Source organism: Gavialis gangeticus, unplaced genomic scaffold (assembly GCF_001723915.1).
Source record: "Gavialis gangeticus isolate Ggan-Ray unplaced genomic scaffold, GavGan_comp1, whole genome shotgun sequence".
NCBI classification, from domain to species: domain Eukaryota; kingdom Metazoa; phylum Chordata; order Crocodylia; family Gavialidae; genus Gavialis; species Gavialis gangeticus.
Window position 1 is genome coordinate 20,202,249 of NW_017728997.1, and position 13,241 is coordinate 20,215,489.

General features: G+C 41.8%; 1 protein-coding gene across 3 annotated transcripts in view; it reads left to right on the forward strand.

Annotated features, from left to right (window-relative positions):
- The window catches only part of GRIP2 (glutamate receptor interacting protein 2), a 126,113-nt gene that overhangs the window by 7,527 nt on the left and 105,345 nt on the right, over positions 1-13,241 (forward strand). The window lies entirely within an intron of this gene.

The window sequence follows — 13,241 nt, forward strand, 5'->3', positions numbered from 1 at the left end:
CGGGATATAAGGAAACGCTTCTTCACAGTTCGTGTGACCAGACTGTGGAATAGACTCCCAGCGGTGGTAGTGCAGACACCTACTCTGGAGATCTTCCAAAGGAGACTGACCGCACATCTTGCTGGGGTTATTTGACCCCAGCAGTCTTTCCTGCCCAGAGCAGCGGGGCTGGACACAATGATGTCATGAGGTCCCTTCCAGCCCTAAACTTCTGTGAGTGTTTTGTAGGGTACAAGAAAAGTTGCCTGTGAGGAACTCAGTTGAGTCACCTATGGCAGTTGGCACTAATACACTAACTGCTGGTGCAACGTGACATCACGTTGTGGGAAGTGAATGTTAGATCCTTGTTTCTTAAACAGTGGAATAGTACTGCCTGCACTAAAAACCAGACTCTGTTAGACAAGGCTGCAATGGGCGAATCAACCTGTGTGTGTAGCCTTGCCATCTTTACAAGGAGGCAGTGTGTCACAGAGCGTGGGTTTTAGACTTTCTTAACTGAGAAATAAAAATTAAACTTCTATCGTGCTCAGCAAGTTTCTTCCAAGTTGCACATAGCAGCACGCCATGGCTGGGTGTCTTGGATCAACCTTAGACTTGGAGGAAGCATCTCTTTCATGATTACGTAGAAAATTATGGCTTTCTTTTACTACGACGAAATTAACTGTCAGCAAAGGAGAAGTGGGACTGTCTTGTCGCCTACATTTCTTTCTTCCAGCCTTTTTAGCTACCCTACTTAAGCCTGAGTAGCACGTTGAGGATTTTTATGTCTCCACACTATTTTAATGATAAATGAGATATGGTAGTTAACATAACTTTTTGGTCATTCAAATGTGTTTTTAATAAGATTTTCCCCTATTAAAAATATTTTTAATTTGACTTTCTGACAAATTCCCTGTCCTTATGTGGAGGGCATCTGAGAAGAAAACACATGTCTTTATACATCCAGTTTTTAAAGTGACTTGACTTAACATTATAAAGCCAATGGGCAAACCTCGATGACAGGTGGTTCATTCTGGACCACATGAGTTTCCAGAACTCTCAGGCCAACCCTTCTGTCTGCTCCCTGGTTATTTTAGAAAGGGTCTCAGTAAGTTGTTTTCATGTAATGGTATTTTTCTTGAAAATGCTATTCCAGTCAGGACCAGGAAATGCATAGCAGCACAGGAACCAAACCCACCTTCAAGGGGAAGGTTTAGGGTTGCTGATTTATCTGAACCAACTCACCATCTCCTCCCCCATCACATCAAAGAAGCATAATGGACTATTTCCAAGGTTCCATCATTTAGGAAGTGTAAGATGGGAGAGAAAAGCCGTAGCTATTTGCACCATACACAGCCAGTAGCCTAATGCATCACCAGTTTGTTCTGCTTTTAGTTTTGGGGTTCCTGTGTTTGAATTGCTTGCTTTCTGCAATTCCAGATGCTTGCTCTAGGGAGTCCTCCTAACCCCTGTGGGGTCGATGCTATCCAGCCCAGTTTGCAAGACTGGGGCCCTCCTGAAACAATTTGGCTAGGGACAGAAATTACACATAAACCAGTTCAAGTGATCAGAAACTGGTTTAAACCTGTAACAGAACAGAAGCTCAGTGCACATAAACCAGTTTCAAAATGGCTGAAACTAGTTTAAGATAAACCTGGTTGAATGTAGTATCAGACTTAACTGATTTGGGTCGAACTGGTTTATGAAACATTTGTCTCAGATCCCTTCCTGGTCCAGGTTAAATCAGAGTCCTCCAGCACCCCAGCATGCTTTGCAGCTCTGGGCCATGCTGTCTGCTGCATAGAGCAGGGCTGGCCTTACCTCTCTGATCCCTAGCCAGAGCAGTGAGGGTTGGCTCACTGGCCTCCCTGGCTGGCTCACTGCTGCGTGCCCCCCCCCCCCCCAGGCAAACCCCCACTGGGGCCAGGGGCCAGGGAGGGAGGTTAAAATCACCTTCTCCCAAGTACAGAGCTGCCGTGCCCTGCTGGGTTACTTAGTGCTGGCTGCGACTGTGATGAGGAAGAGGAAGTGATGGGAAACCCTGCAGAGTCCTGCTGCTATGTTTCTGGACTGCAAGTCCCATAGCAGAATTGGCATGACAGAAGGAGAATGAGCTTTAATGCCAGTCAGAATTCCTAGTTACAACCTGATTGCAGACTTGACCAGTGAGAGAAGAGATCCAACTTAGGAAAGCCTCATTAGGACTGTTTGCAACACTGGCAATTAGACAAAATCTTGTGTGGACATGGTAATTTACTGAGGAATGATGTAGAGAAGAAAATCCAGAAGGCATGATGCTCGTTAGAGTGTCTGTCTCCATTCTTTCTGTCATTGGAGATCCTATTTGTAGTACTGGTGAAAATTATTGGATTGATGTCCTTCATACTAAAATCCTCCACATACAGGAATGATGGCAACTTTCCCATCCCTTCACAATTTCCAAACAGTCAGCTTCAGTCCCCATCTGTAGGGATGTCTGTGGCAGTGTTGGCCATCAAGACTGTTTTTCTAACAAGTCTTTGACTTCCCTGGTTCCCCAGAGGTGGTGGATTTTCATATGGAAACTTTGAGATGACCAAGTTGCTGCACGCACTAAACACCCAGCAGGTGACTTTGGGGTCTCTTCCCCAAAGAGGACTCAAAGATGACTTTGGGCTCTCTTCTAGCTCGTGCCAAGCATTCATCATGAGCTCTGCATTCTGTTAGAAATCTCCTAAATTATTTGGACCCTAATCCTCTTTTTTCCCCCTGCATGTTATCTTGTAGTTCATGACTAACTTTACAGCTATGTAACAACAGAGTGCTGCATTGAATATATAAAATCAGCCATGAAAAACAAGATTGTTTAGGACCATTAAACAGGAAACCTCTGAGCCTTTGCAACTAAGAAACTGGTGGCTCTAATGTGAAATATGTTGTAACATTCTCTGGGTTTTATGAGATATCCATAAGGGGACATGAGGAAATTCTTATAGTTTCTAGATGGAGTAATTTTATCTTGCTTGATTTTTTTTCACAGCAGTATTGTTGAATGTAGCTCCTATTCTTTTGATATCTCTCAAGCTTCTTAAAATGCAGGTTGGTTTTGCATAAGTGACAGAAGAGAAAGGTGAGATTCAAAACTCTTTCATTTAAGAGATTACAGACATCTTCACCACATCATTTGGGGTTCTATGCTAAGCAAGGTGGTCTTTTATTTGGGATTTTCTGGACCCGAAAGAAGAGGTTTTGCTTTGCCAAATGTCAGCCATTCATTGTAGACAAGCTCATTCCTGTTAGCATATAAAGTGGAATTGAGTTATAGCTTTGTTGCAGAGATGGCGCATTTCACTTCGAAATTGCTGTTTATCGTACAAAATATGCAAAGCAATTAGATTCCTTTCCCACCCTTTACCACAGGCTTTCCAAATAGGTTGGCCTAATTTTCTTCCTTTCTCCTCCTTTACTTAATGTACACAGCAGGCCCTGGTAAACTTTTGGAGCTCAGCCCTGTTCCAAATCCACGGGGAGAAGGACACTGTTCATGTATCAGGATCATTATAATTAGAATTCCCTTAGCACTCTTTAGCATTACTAGTGGCAGCATTATGTTGCTGGAATGCCAGCAACACATATCCAGGGTCCAATTTCTAACATCCCAAAGTTCACTTTCCTGTCCAGGCAGTAAAATAAATGTTTTACCTACAAATGGAATAGGTGCACTGTGGTATTCTTTTGACTAAGACATCCGAGGAAATCCAGTACTATGTACTACTCTCTGTTAGGCCAGAAGGAGCCAGTTAATTTGGTAGTAAAGGAGCCAGTGATGGCTGCAATGCAAAAAATCGCTTCACAGTTAAGGCCCTGCTCTGTAAATGCTTCAGCAGATGCATAAAGTATTTAAAATATCCCATTGGTTTATATGTCAGATTAAGTCTTTATAGTTTGGAGATCCCTAGGCTTCCTAATTTATGTGTGTCTGCCCAGGGCAGTGGTTCAGTTGCTCAGGAGCAGACTGTTCACATAAGATGTTGAGAAATCCTGGTTGTATGCCGAGAACCACCTCTTGAAGATACCTGTCCTGAAGACGCTTGACAGTCTGATTCTGATTAGTATGTTATTTTATTATTCCCTTCCTGATAGTCAAATAGCACTTTTATGAATTATTCTGAATGTTCTTAACTTCGTAATTCATAACTTGTGATTTTGAATTCACTTTGATAACTTTAGAGACATAATAAAAATAATACAGGAGTGAAATACCCTTTCTTTCTGTTCCCATCGACTGCTACCTCCAATTTTTGTTTTATTATTTTAATCAGAATCTTTATTTTTTTTGGCCATGTGTTTTTTGTTCAAGGATCTGGTAATTATATACTTGGGGATGAAGGCTTTTGAAAAGCATCTTTCCCAGCAATTTTCAGCTGGAGATGTGGATAAAAATATCTCCCCAGTTTTTATCAGAAATGTTTTCAGTAATGTGCAGTTAGGAGCTGTGCCTTCACTCAATTCATCCTGGAATAATTTGCTTCACAGGGAAATTCATTTCCTAGATGCTGTAGATGCCAACATAGTTGGCAGCTGCAGGATTTTGCAAAAAGAGACCAGAAATGAAAATTGCTGTGAAACAAATTGTGCCTACACCTGGAAACCATGAAAGGATAGGATATAATTTTTTTCCCCATAAATCACTGTTAATTTGCTTTGCATATCTCTTCCCAAAATGGCCTCACAAAAGCTGTTTAGCATCATCAAGATGTGAGGAGATGATCCCACTTAATCATGCCTTGCAACAGATCTGCTTCTTATTGTGCAAGTTCATGAAATGATGCAAGAAAAGTGAAACGAGTTGTTATTTTCTGCACAGTAGGGACTGTGGCTTCCCACCTTAAATTAATAATTATTACCATCTCTAGAAATCCAAATGAGACTGTCAGTTAAGAGCCGTTTTGGTCAGGGAAATACTGGTGTTAAGGTCAGACTGCACAGGGACAGAAAAAAGTAAGTTGATGATCATGGGCGGAGATAGTGGGCTGTGCCCTTCCACTAGTAACAATTCATAGAGACCTCTCTCCACCCTTCTAGTGTTCTAGGAACATAGAGGTGGAAGGGACCACCTGAGCCACTGAGTCCAGTCCTCTTCATTTGCCGGTAATCGTTAACCAAAAAACATCTCCAGAATCTCCACTTTGAGCCCTCTTCCCCAACACAAGGAACAATACCCGAACCGCTGAGAAGGACACTGCTAATGCCCTGCCACTGCAACAATATTGGCAAGACCTTGATTTCTGTGTGACCACTGTTGGATAGCTCTTGTTTCAGGTCTGGTTGCTTTTAAGGGCTAGGAAGAAATTCCCTCTCCATTCTGAAAATATTACAAGTTTCTGACTTTTCTTATCTTTTTCTAAGGTGTTGGACATTGGCCCCAGCTAGATGTGGAAACTTGGCTGGATGCACTGAACCTCTGAAGGATAATTTAAAAACCTTTCAAATGCCTCTCTGGTGGCTCTTGCTCATACACTCAGAGTTAAACCAATTGCCAAATCCAGGGTCAAGAAGGATTTTTTCCACAGGTCAGACTGACATGAATATTGCCTTTCTCAGTAGGGTGAGGCATGGCCCTCTTCCCAGGATAATTTGAGCATATTTTATCCTGACTAATGTTCTGCCATTGCAGTAGCAAGGCTGTGGTTGTGGCCTTGTGTCTCCTGCTCTTTACTGGTTGACACTTTGGTAGGTATTTTTTACAGGGTATCTCAGGGATCATAGTGTATGAGAGGGACGGGAGTAGACGTTCATATGGACTTTTTGGGTTCCCTGCCCATGCAAAGTGCAGGAGGTGCCTACCCAGTCCCATACTCCTTCCAGGGAACCAGTGTGTCGGGGAGTTTCCTCTGCTTCCAAGTAATGCATTTGCAAAGCCAACATCTGGGAAAATGTACTAAGGAAGACATGTGACAGGAGAACTCTTGCCTTCTATTTAATGTAAATCCCATGTTAATCTTGTGATCCATCACTTTCCAAGCCACTCTGGCCAATTAACTGAATGCGTGTTTAAAAGTAACATCTCAAGCTGCAGGCACCAGCCAGTTCTGTCTTCCTGCACTTAAGCTCCCCTTCCTCTATGTTGAAGTGGTCCTGCTGAGTATGTCTCTCACTGTCATCAGGGCCATAGCATCAAGCCATTCACTCTAGGGCTCTGACTGCTGCCAGGGTTTGCAAACTAAGCAGCTGCAGTAATGGATGGGGGAGGGAACGGGAAGGAATTAGACTGAGTGAATTATTTTTGAATAAAATCCCTCTCCTAACTTGCCTCTGCGATCTTCCCTTAACATTCAAGTGTGCTGGGCAGAGGGATCCGGCCCATTCATTGAAGGGGCAATAAGCGCTCTCCTCAGCAGTTGTGGAAGCCAAGCTTTTTCAAAGTCTGCAAGCTCAGGCATTTGCCACACCAGCTTTCTCTCCTTTTAAGAGTCACTTTATCATTCAGCACCTGCCTGTAGCAGCACCACAAACCATAATAGGCAATTAGCTCGTAGCAGATTTATGTGACGTTGCATTTTATGAGCAAACAATCACGTGTTTAATCATTAAATGGATCTGCTGTATCTAATGTTCATGGGGGCTGTTCTCTCTCCCTCCTCCCTCTCGGGTTACACCATTGAAATCAATGGAACTGCACCACTGTAAAACCAACGCGAGTGAAGCGTTTGACAGCAGATCTAGGTTCACTATAGATGGAGGGATGCAAAGTCCCACAGGTCCTTAGCAGTGATAGCTCTCTGATGCCCTCAGAGCCCATCGAAAAGCTGGGATAATGTGAGCAAAGGAAACTTTTAGTGGCTCTCTCTTTTTCTGTTTGGGAGATGCTCTGTATAGGTGCCTACATAACCCCACATGACTGCGATTTGTCTTCATAGCTCTGCCCCACATGGGTATTAAGAGTCTGGGGAGGATTTACACAGCCTTTCCTAGGATGTTTTGAATTTTGGATGTAATTGAGCCATTTAATATTAGAAGTCAGTTACCTGCATATACTGTACTAGACAAACATGCATCTATTATACACTTGATGGAACTCAATGTTTTTAATTTTTATTAACGTGTAAGTATCTTGTTGAATCGAAATTAAGTACATATTTGGGAACCATCATCTGGAGCATTACACTTAATGGTGTGTGTTGCAGAATATCATGGGACTTTCCTGTCTTCAAAACTCTGGCAGCTAAGTTTCCCTTGAATTCATCCTCAGCCATTACCTTATCTAAGTCCATAAGCCCCCCCAAACCCATCATTTCAGAAACAAATAAGGTATTTTCAAAAGCACCAGACCAAAAAGACATCAAAGAAAGTTGCTTGAAGTCTTCATTTTCAGTAGGTAAGGAGCTGGCGCAGCTGAGTGAAGATGCTTTTGTATGAAGAAGCAGCTAATCTGACCGGTTCAGTGGAGATTTGGTGGCACACGTGCAACAGAATAACACTCACCTTTATTCTGTACTAGGGCTGCGTGAAGTGTTCTCTAAAAGGAGTTTGTTTTAGATGGATCTGGCTGGAGCCATATACAAAAAAAAATGTTTTTGGAGGGACCTGGACAGTCTCTGTCACATGGAAGAAAGACTGCTCTCTGCCTTCTTCCTGTGGGCACCTTTCTGAACCAGATTACCCCTGCTTCAGATCCTTCTCCCCTGTCAGGCCACAAGTAGGGCCACAGGCCTCTTGCTGATCCTAAAAAAAAACTTTACAGCAGTGCTTCTCAACCTTTCTGGATTCAAGACACCTCTTCATAACTCCCTTTAATTTAGCACCATGCCATCTGAGAACCACTGCCTCAGCTGATCTCAGTGGTTTTCAGTGACAGTGATGCTGCCACAGCCAGGTGGAAGACCCCCTACCATGCAGCTGTTTCCAGGAGGAGCCTGGCAGGTTGGACCAGGATGGGCTGCAGCCAGAACAGGTGTGCCTGACAGCTTTAGACTACTGGGCTGGGTCCAAGGCACCCAGGGCAGTGCCACCTGGCCACCTTTCCTGCAACACTGTGGGGACCTGCAGCACCGAGGTTGAGAACCCCTGTCATAGTATGTGGGAGATGAGCTGTCAGCAAGTTACTAGTGGTATGAAAACAAGGAGTGCTTCCAGCAGATTTATCTGGTTTGCTATTTTTTGATGGGTAGTATAGGGGGGGATATTGGTAGAAACAAAGGGACTATCGCATAAGCTTCATGCCTGCCTTATGGATGTCTTGGCTGAGGTTTCTTAGTTTCATTTTTTCCAGAAGTGGAAAAGCTGGGTTTCTTCCAGCCTGCATTTTGTGCAGTGGAAGCTGCAGATTTAAAACAGAGAGAAAATCTCAAAGGAAAACTTGACCAACATGGTGCCCGAGTCCCACAAATTGCCGTATTTCAGTGCAAAGCCATATGCCTGTCTACATTTGCTGCAAGGGTCCCAAACAATAGGGCGCTGCTTTAAATAGCATGTCCGGACTCTAACCAGAATGCTTCGATTTGCTTGGTTGGGAGTATTTAGTGCAGGCCTTACTTGGGGCTGGATTCATCAGTGCCTCTGATTGCTTTACCTCACCGTGGCAATACAAAGCTACTAAGTCCAGGGCAGTGAGTCAATTATGCTAGGCTTACCGCTGCCATGTATCATGGGATGTAAGCAACTAGAGCATATTGGCAACTCTAAGCCTGTTGTGAGCTCAGAAGGCCACATCCCTGTCCTGTACAGTGCTGAGCAAAATCATGTACATGTCAAACAAATGTAAGCTTTGAAACTCAACTTGCATTTCATTTTTCTGTGCCTTTTAAAATCTAGCATTCCCAGATGCTTTTAATTCCACCTGGCACACCCCTTCATTTTAAGGCGGCCACTTGTTTGAGTGTTTTTCACTTGCTCAACAAGAAGCTTATTCCATCTATCAAACAGCTCCTGGGAATCCTCTTGGTGCAGCATGAAGATGAAAGGATCCCGGATATATCCCCGGACCATTGCATAATGGATGGTTTGTATGCCAAAGTCTAAAATCTACATATGTTCAGAACAGGCGTGAAGCAGTAACATCTGCATATATTCCTACGCAGAGGCTTTTGCCACATGAATGAATAATCCATCTCCCACGATTCAGTATTTACTTAACACTGAGAATTAAATCTTAGTAAGATTTAGTAGAGCTTCAGAGACAAGTTAGAAGCAGACCTAAACAGAGTACAAGAACTTTTTACCTTTGAAGTTAATACCTTTCTGCAACCTCTTCCCCATTTCTCACCTCCTGCTGGCTTTTAAGCTCATGGCATCAAAATCCAGTCTAAAGCTTATTTAAAGCACCTGAATTTCAACCTATTGCATTAAATTTCTTCCGTGTGATGCAAGTTACAGTATCAAGTGACTGTCTTTCCAGGCACATGTCATCTTAATATTTCCCAAGCCTTTTTGTTTGTAATTGGAGTGAAGTGTAAAGCTGGGGATTGCTCTATTCTCATCTAGCCTATGAACCAATTTTAACATAGCTAAATACAGATCAAAGCAGTGGGTACTGAAATAGGTTGTCAGCCTGTAGAGAGGCCTTTTCTGCAAGGGATGGTAAATCCCCCAGTTTGGCTTGGTTTTGTTTTCCACTATTGTCATTTCCTCTCCCTCCACAAACACAGCATCCTTCTGCCTGCTTCTGCCTTCTGCCAGTTGCTCAAAAATCCTTCCAGTAACATTGTCCACATGGGCAGTAATACTTGTGCACCTGGCTTTACATATACCAAAACCCAACAATAGCCCAAGTGCTGTGATTTTCATTACTGCAGACTGTCTAGCTGTGCTGATAAGATCAGTCCAATAACAAGTGGTGTCTCAGGCTGCTTTGATATCCGCTTCTTATCATTCATTTGATTTTTCTTTTTCATCCCAGGGCTGATGGCATTCATTATTTTAAAAGTTTTTATACATATCTGCTCTCTCATTTCCCCCCTCCCCCAGTCCCTCACCCACACTTTTATTAAATGGCTTTGCATTTAAGTGCAATTTCTGTTTCTCGTTTGTCACGTATTTTTCCTCTTAGCATTGAGATTGTGTCAGATGACTCAGGGCCCAGCATGAATCTTAAACTCCATGGACCTGACCCAATCTGATCTCTGATTTCAGTCTACATTTCGTTTTCAGAACGTTTGTCTCCAGCCTGCTTGCTCTCTTAATTTTGGGGTAAACCCAGTGTTTTGAAAAGTGCTGTAAGGCTGCACTAAGCCAGGCATAGCATAGTCAGCAGTAACATAACCTTCCACACTAGAGCTCTGCTGTATCGTTGGATTTTTCTGGAGTTTATGCCATAAGGTATATCAAACTGTTTTGTTGCCCCACAGTGTTTGTTAATGGGTAAGGGGTGAGCAGAGGCCAATGGGAGAACTGGGGTGAAAGTCACTAAAGTATGCTGTTTTTACCTTCCTCCTTATCTGAAAGTTACTATTTCTAACACTCCATGAATTCAGGTTTTCCTGAGATTGGTTTACCACACTTGGTTAAACCCCAGATAGCATGCAGTAAATTTAGCACAGGAACTAAAACTTTATGTATGCTCTTGGGAACACTTATATTATGTGGGTAGCATGCTCACTCTGAGACATAGTATAGGAGTAAAACAAGAAAACTGTATTATGATTTGAATGTCCCTCTTAAAAATAAATTACCAAGCTGCAAGTGTATATTGTTTGCTGTAAATGTCTCAACTTTGCTCTCCCCAGAATTCTCTAACTCTTCTCTCAGCACTTGCCACTGCTTTATATATGAGAATGAAAGATGGGCCTAATTCAGCTTTCTCCAACCCTCCCCTGCAGCTGTACTGAGCTTGATGAAGTTGCTTAGGTGTACTTCAGATCCAAATAGGGTCTTCAGCATAGTTTTGGGTATCTACTGAATGTACCTTGTTGTTGATGTTGTTCCATGCTTTAGATCTTTCTTTTCCCTCTTTTTTTGTGTGTGGGGGTATGTACGTGTATGTGAGTGAGTGCATGTTCTAGTTTTCCAGAAGTACTTTGTCAGAAGAATAGCAGAGAGCTTTAGGTACCACTTCAGTGTGTTCTCTAATGATTGACAACACTCGACAGATGTTAAAGCAACTACTAATTGGAGCACAAATTTATGAATACACATATTTTGAATTATGAATATACATATTTTAATTGAAAATGGCGGCAGGTTTTTTGTTCCATCACGTTTTCAACTAGCACCACTAAGAATGCCTTTCTTGTGCTCATAGCTCATTTTTTAAATGAGCCATGAGGTTGCTGGATGGGGTTGTTATAACCTAGACATAGTTCCTACTCAATGTAGCCCAAAGACTGTAGCCTAGTTATTTCTGAATCAAGCACATAACATTTGGTTGAGCTCAAGTCTGTCTTGTACCAAGCAGGTCATGTCAAGTATGGTTTAAAGATTCCAACTACCAGAGTGTCCATCAGTGGTCCAAAGTGTATGTACCCTCCTGGGGAGAAAAAAATCTCCCATTTCCAACAGGATGTTGGCTTTCAACCACAGGATCTCATTAGGTTTTGTTTTTTCCTGCAACGAGAAATCTGCATACTACCAGAAATCTCTCTTCCATTTGTGAGCTGGAATCACCACCTGCTAATCTTCTCTTCAACAAACTAAATAGATTAAGCATTTTAAATGAATCCCTATGTGTCCTGTTTTCCAAGACCGCTAACATGGATAATAAGCTGGGGAATTCAGAGGCAGTTGCTTTATTTTTTTTAATTGATTGATCTGAGAGGACATAAGACAATAGGTGGCTTTTAATAAATAGAGCCTTATACAACCCAGGCATGGACTGAAAGTGAGATCACAAAATAAATCAAAGAATATATTGCTGGTAGTCCTGTGGCACTTGCATCTCCATTTCACAAGCTGAGTACTGTGTCGCAGTGTCCACCCATCACCCATTACAAGCATTCCCTGCCTCAGTGCCACACAATCCAGCTCTTTGCCACTCACTGTTTCATTTGCATTCCCACAATTTGAAGGTATCCTGCAGCAGCATCCTGATTATAATTAGTGATATTTTCCTAGAGCTGATATGGTGTGAGGTAGAGGAGATCAAAAGGGTTTTGGGGGTTATTTTGGTTGTTTTTTTTTCACAACATGACCTATTTTTAAAAAATGACACTTTTCAGACAGTTGTCATCAACACTTTTTTTCTTCAAACTGAAAATAATACTGAAATGTCTGTCCAGCTAGAAGTGAACATTTTTCATTTGCTGAAAACCTCATTTTTGGTAAACCATTTCTAAAAAGCAATTTAGTTGTTTTAAATCACTTTCACCAAAATATGGCTTTATTTCCAGTCCTCTGAATCAAAAGCAACATTGACATTTTTCATGAAAAATTCTTTTCATTTTTTGAGTAACTCTAGTGTGGGGCATTTTAGGCATGTAAGATGTAAAGCCTCCAAAGCATGATCAGTCCCAGTCACCTGAAGTATCCAGTCTGCAATAAAGTTCACGTATGTAATCTCATTCATTCTGAAAGCCTCATAAGAACCATTGTTATTTAAATTCATTTTCAAGAAATATTGACACTACCAAGGTTAGCATTTGCCACTTCCAAAACACAAACACTTGTGTGCACCCTCCCACTCCCTTCAAACCAAAAACATTTGGATCCAGTGCCCCATTTCTGATTTATCTCCATATTCAAGAAGAATTTTCAATTGAATAAAAAGAAGTATATTCACTTGCTTTTTGAGAATTTCACTGATTAATAGGCCTGATTGTACCTAGAGAAGCATTCCTCCTGTGAAACACTTGTAGATGTTATTGGTCATTTCTTACCATATTATGGTCACTCAGTTGGATAACTTTCTTGAAGGACCTGTCTTAAAATGTAACTTACTGATTTTCCTGTCTTCTTAATTTGAAACACAGTTATCTTCTGATAACGTAGCCAGTATATCAGTAATATTTCATTGTCTAGCTTATTGTTGGATTCTTCCCATTACAGTCTGCACTGCTTAATAAGAGAAATTGCCAGATTGACTGGAAAATGTAACTTTAATAACAGTACTTTATGTACTAGAAGTATGAGAAAATACTAATCGTGTGGTGTTTGCTTCTGCACTATCCTTTGTTTCTTGTGCACAGCCTATTGCTTATAATTTCTGTATATAAATTGAAGAGAAAATTGTGGTTTTTACCTACTGTCCCCCAACCCACTGTCATAAATGCTGCTTTGGAGAGTTTTCTGAAAATATGAGAAGGGGAGATTGTGTGTGTGTGTGTGTGTGTGTGTGTGTGTGTGTGTGTGTG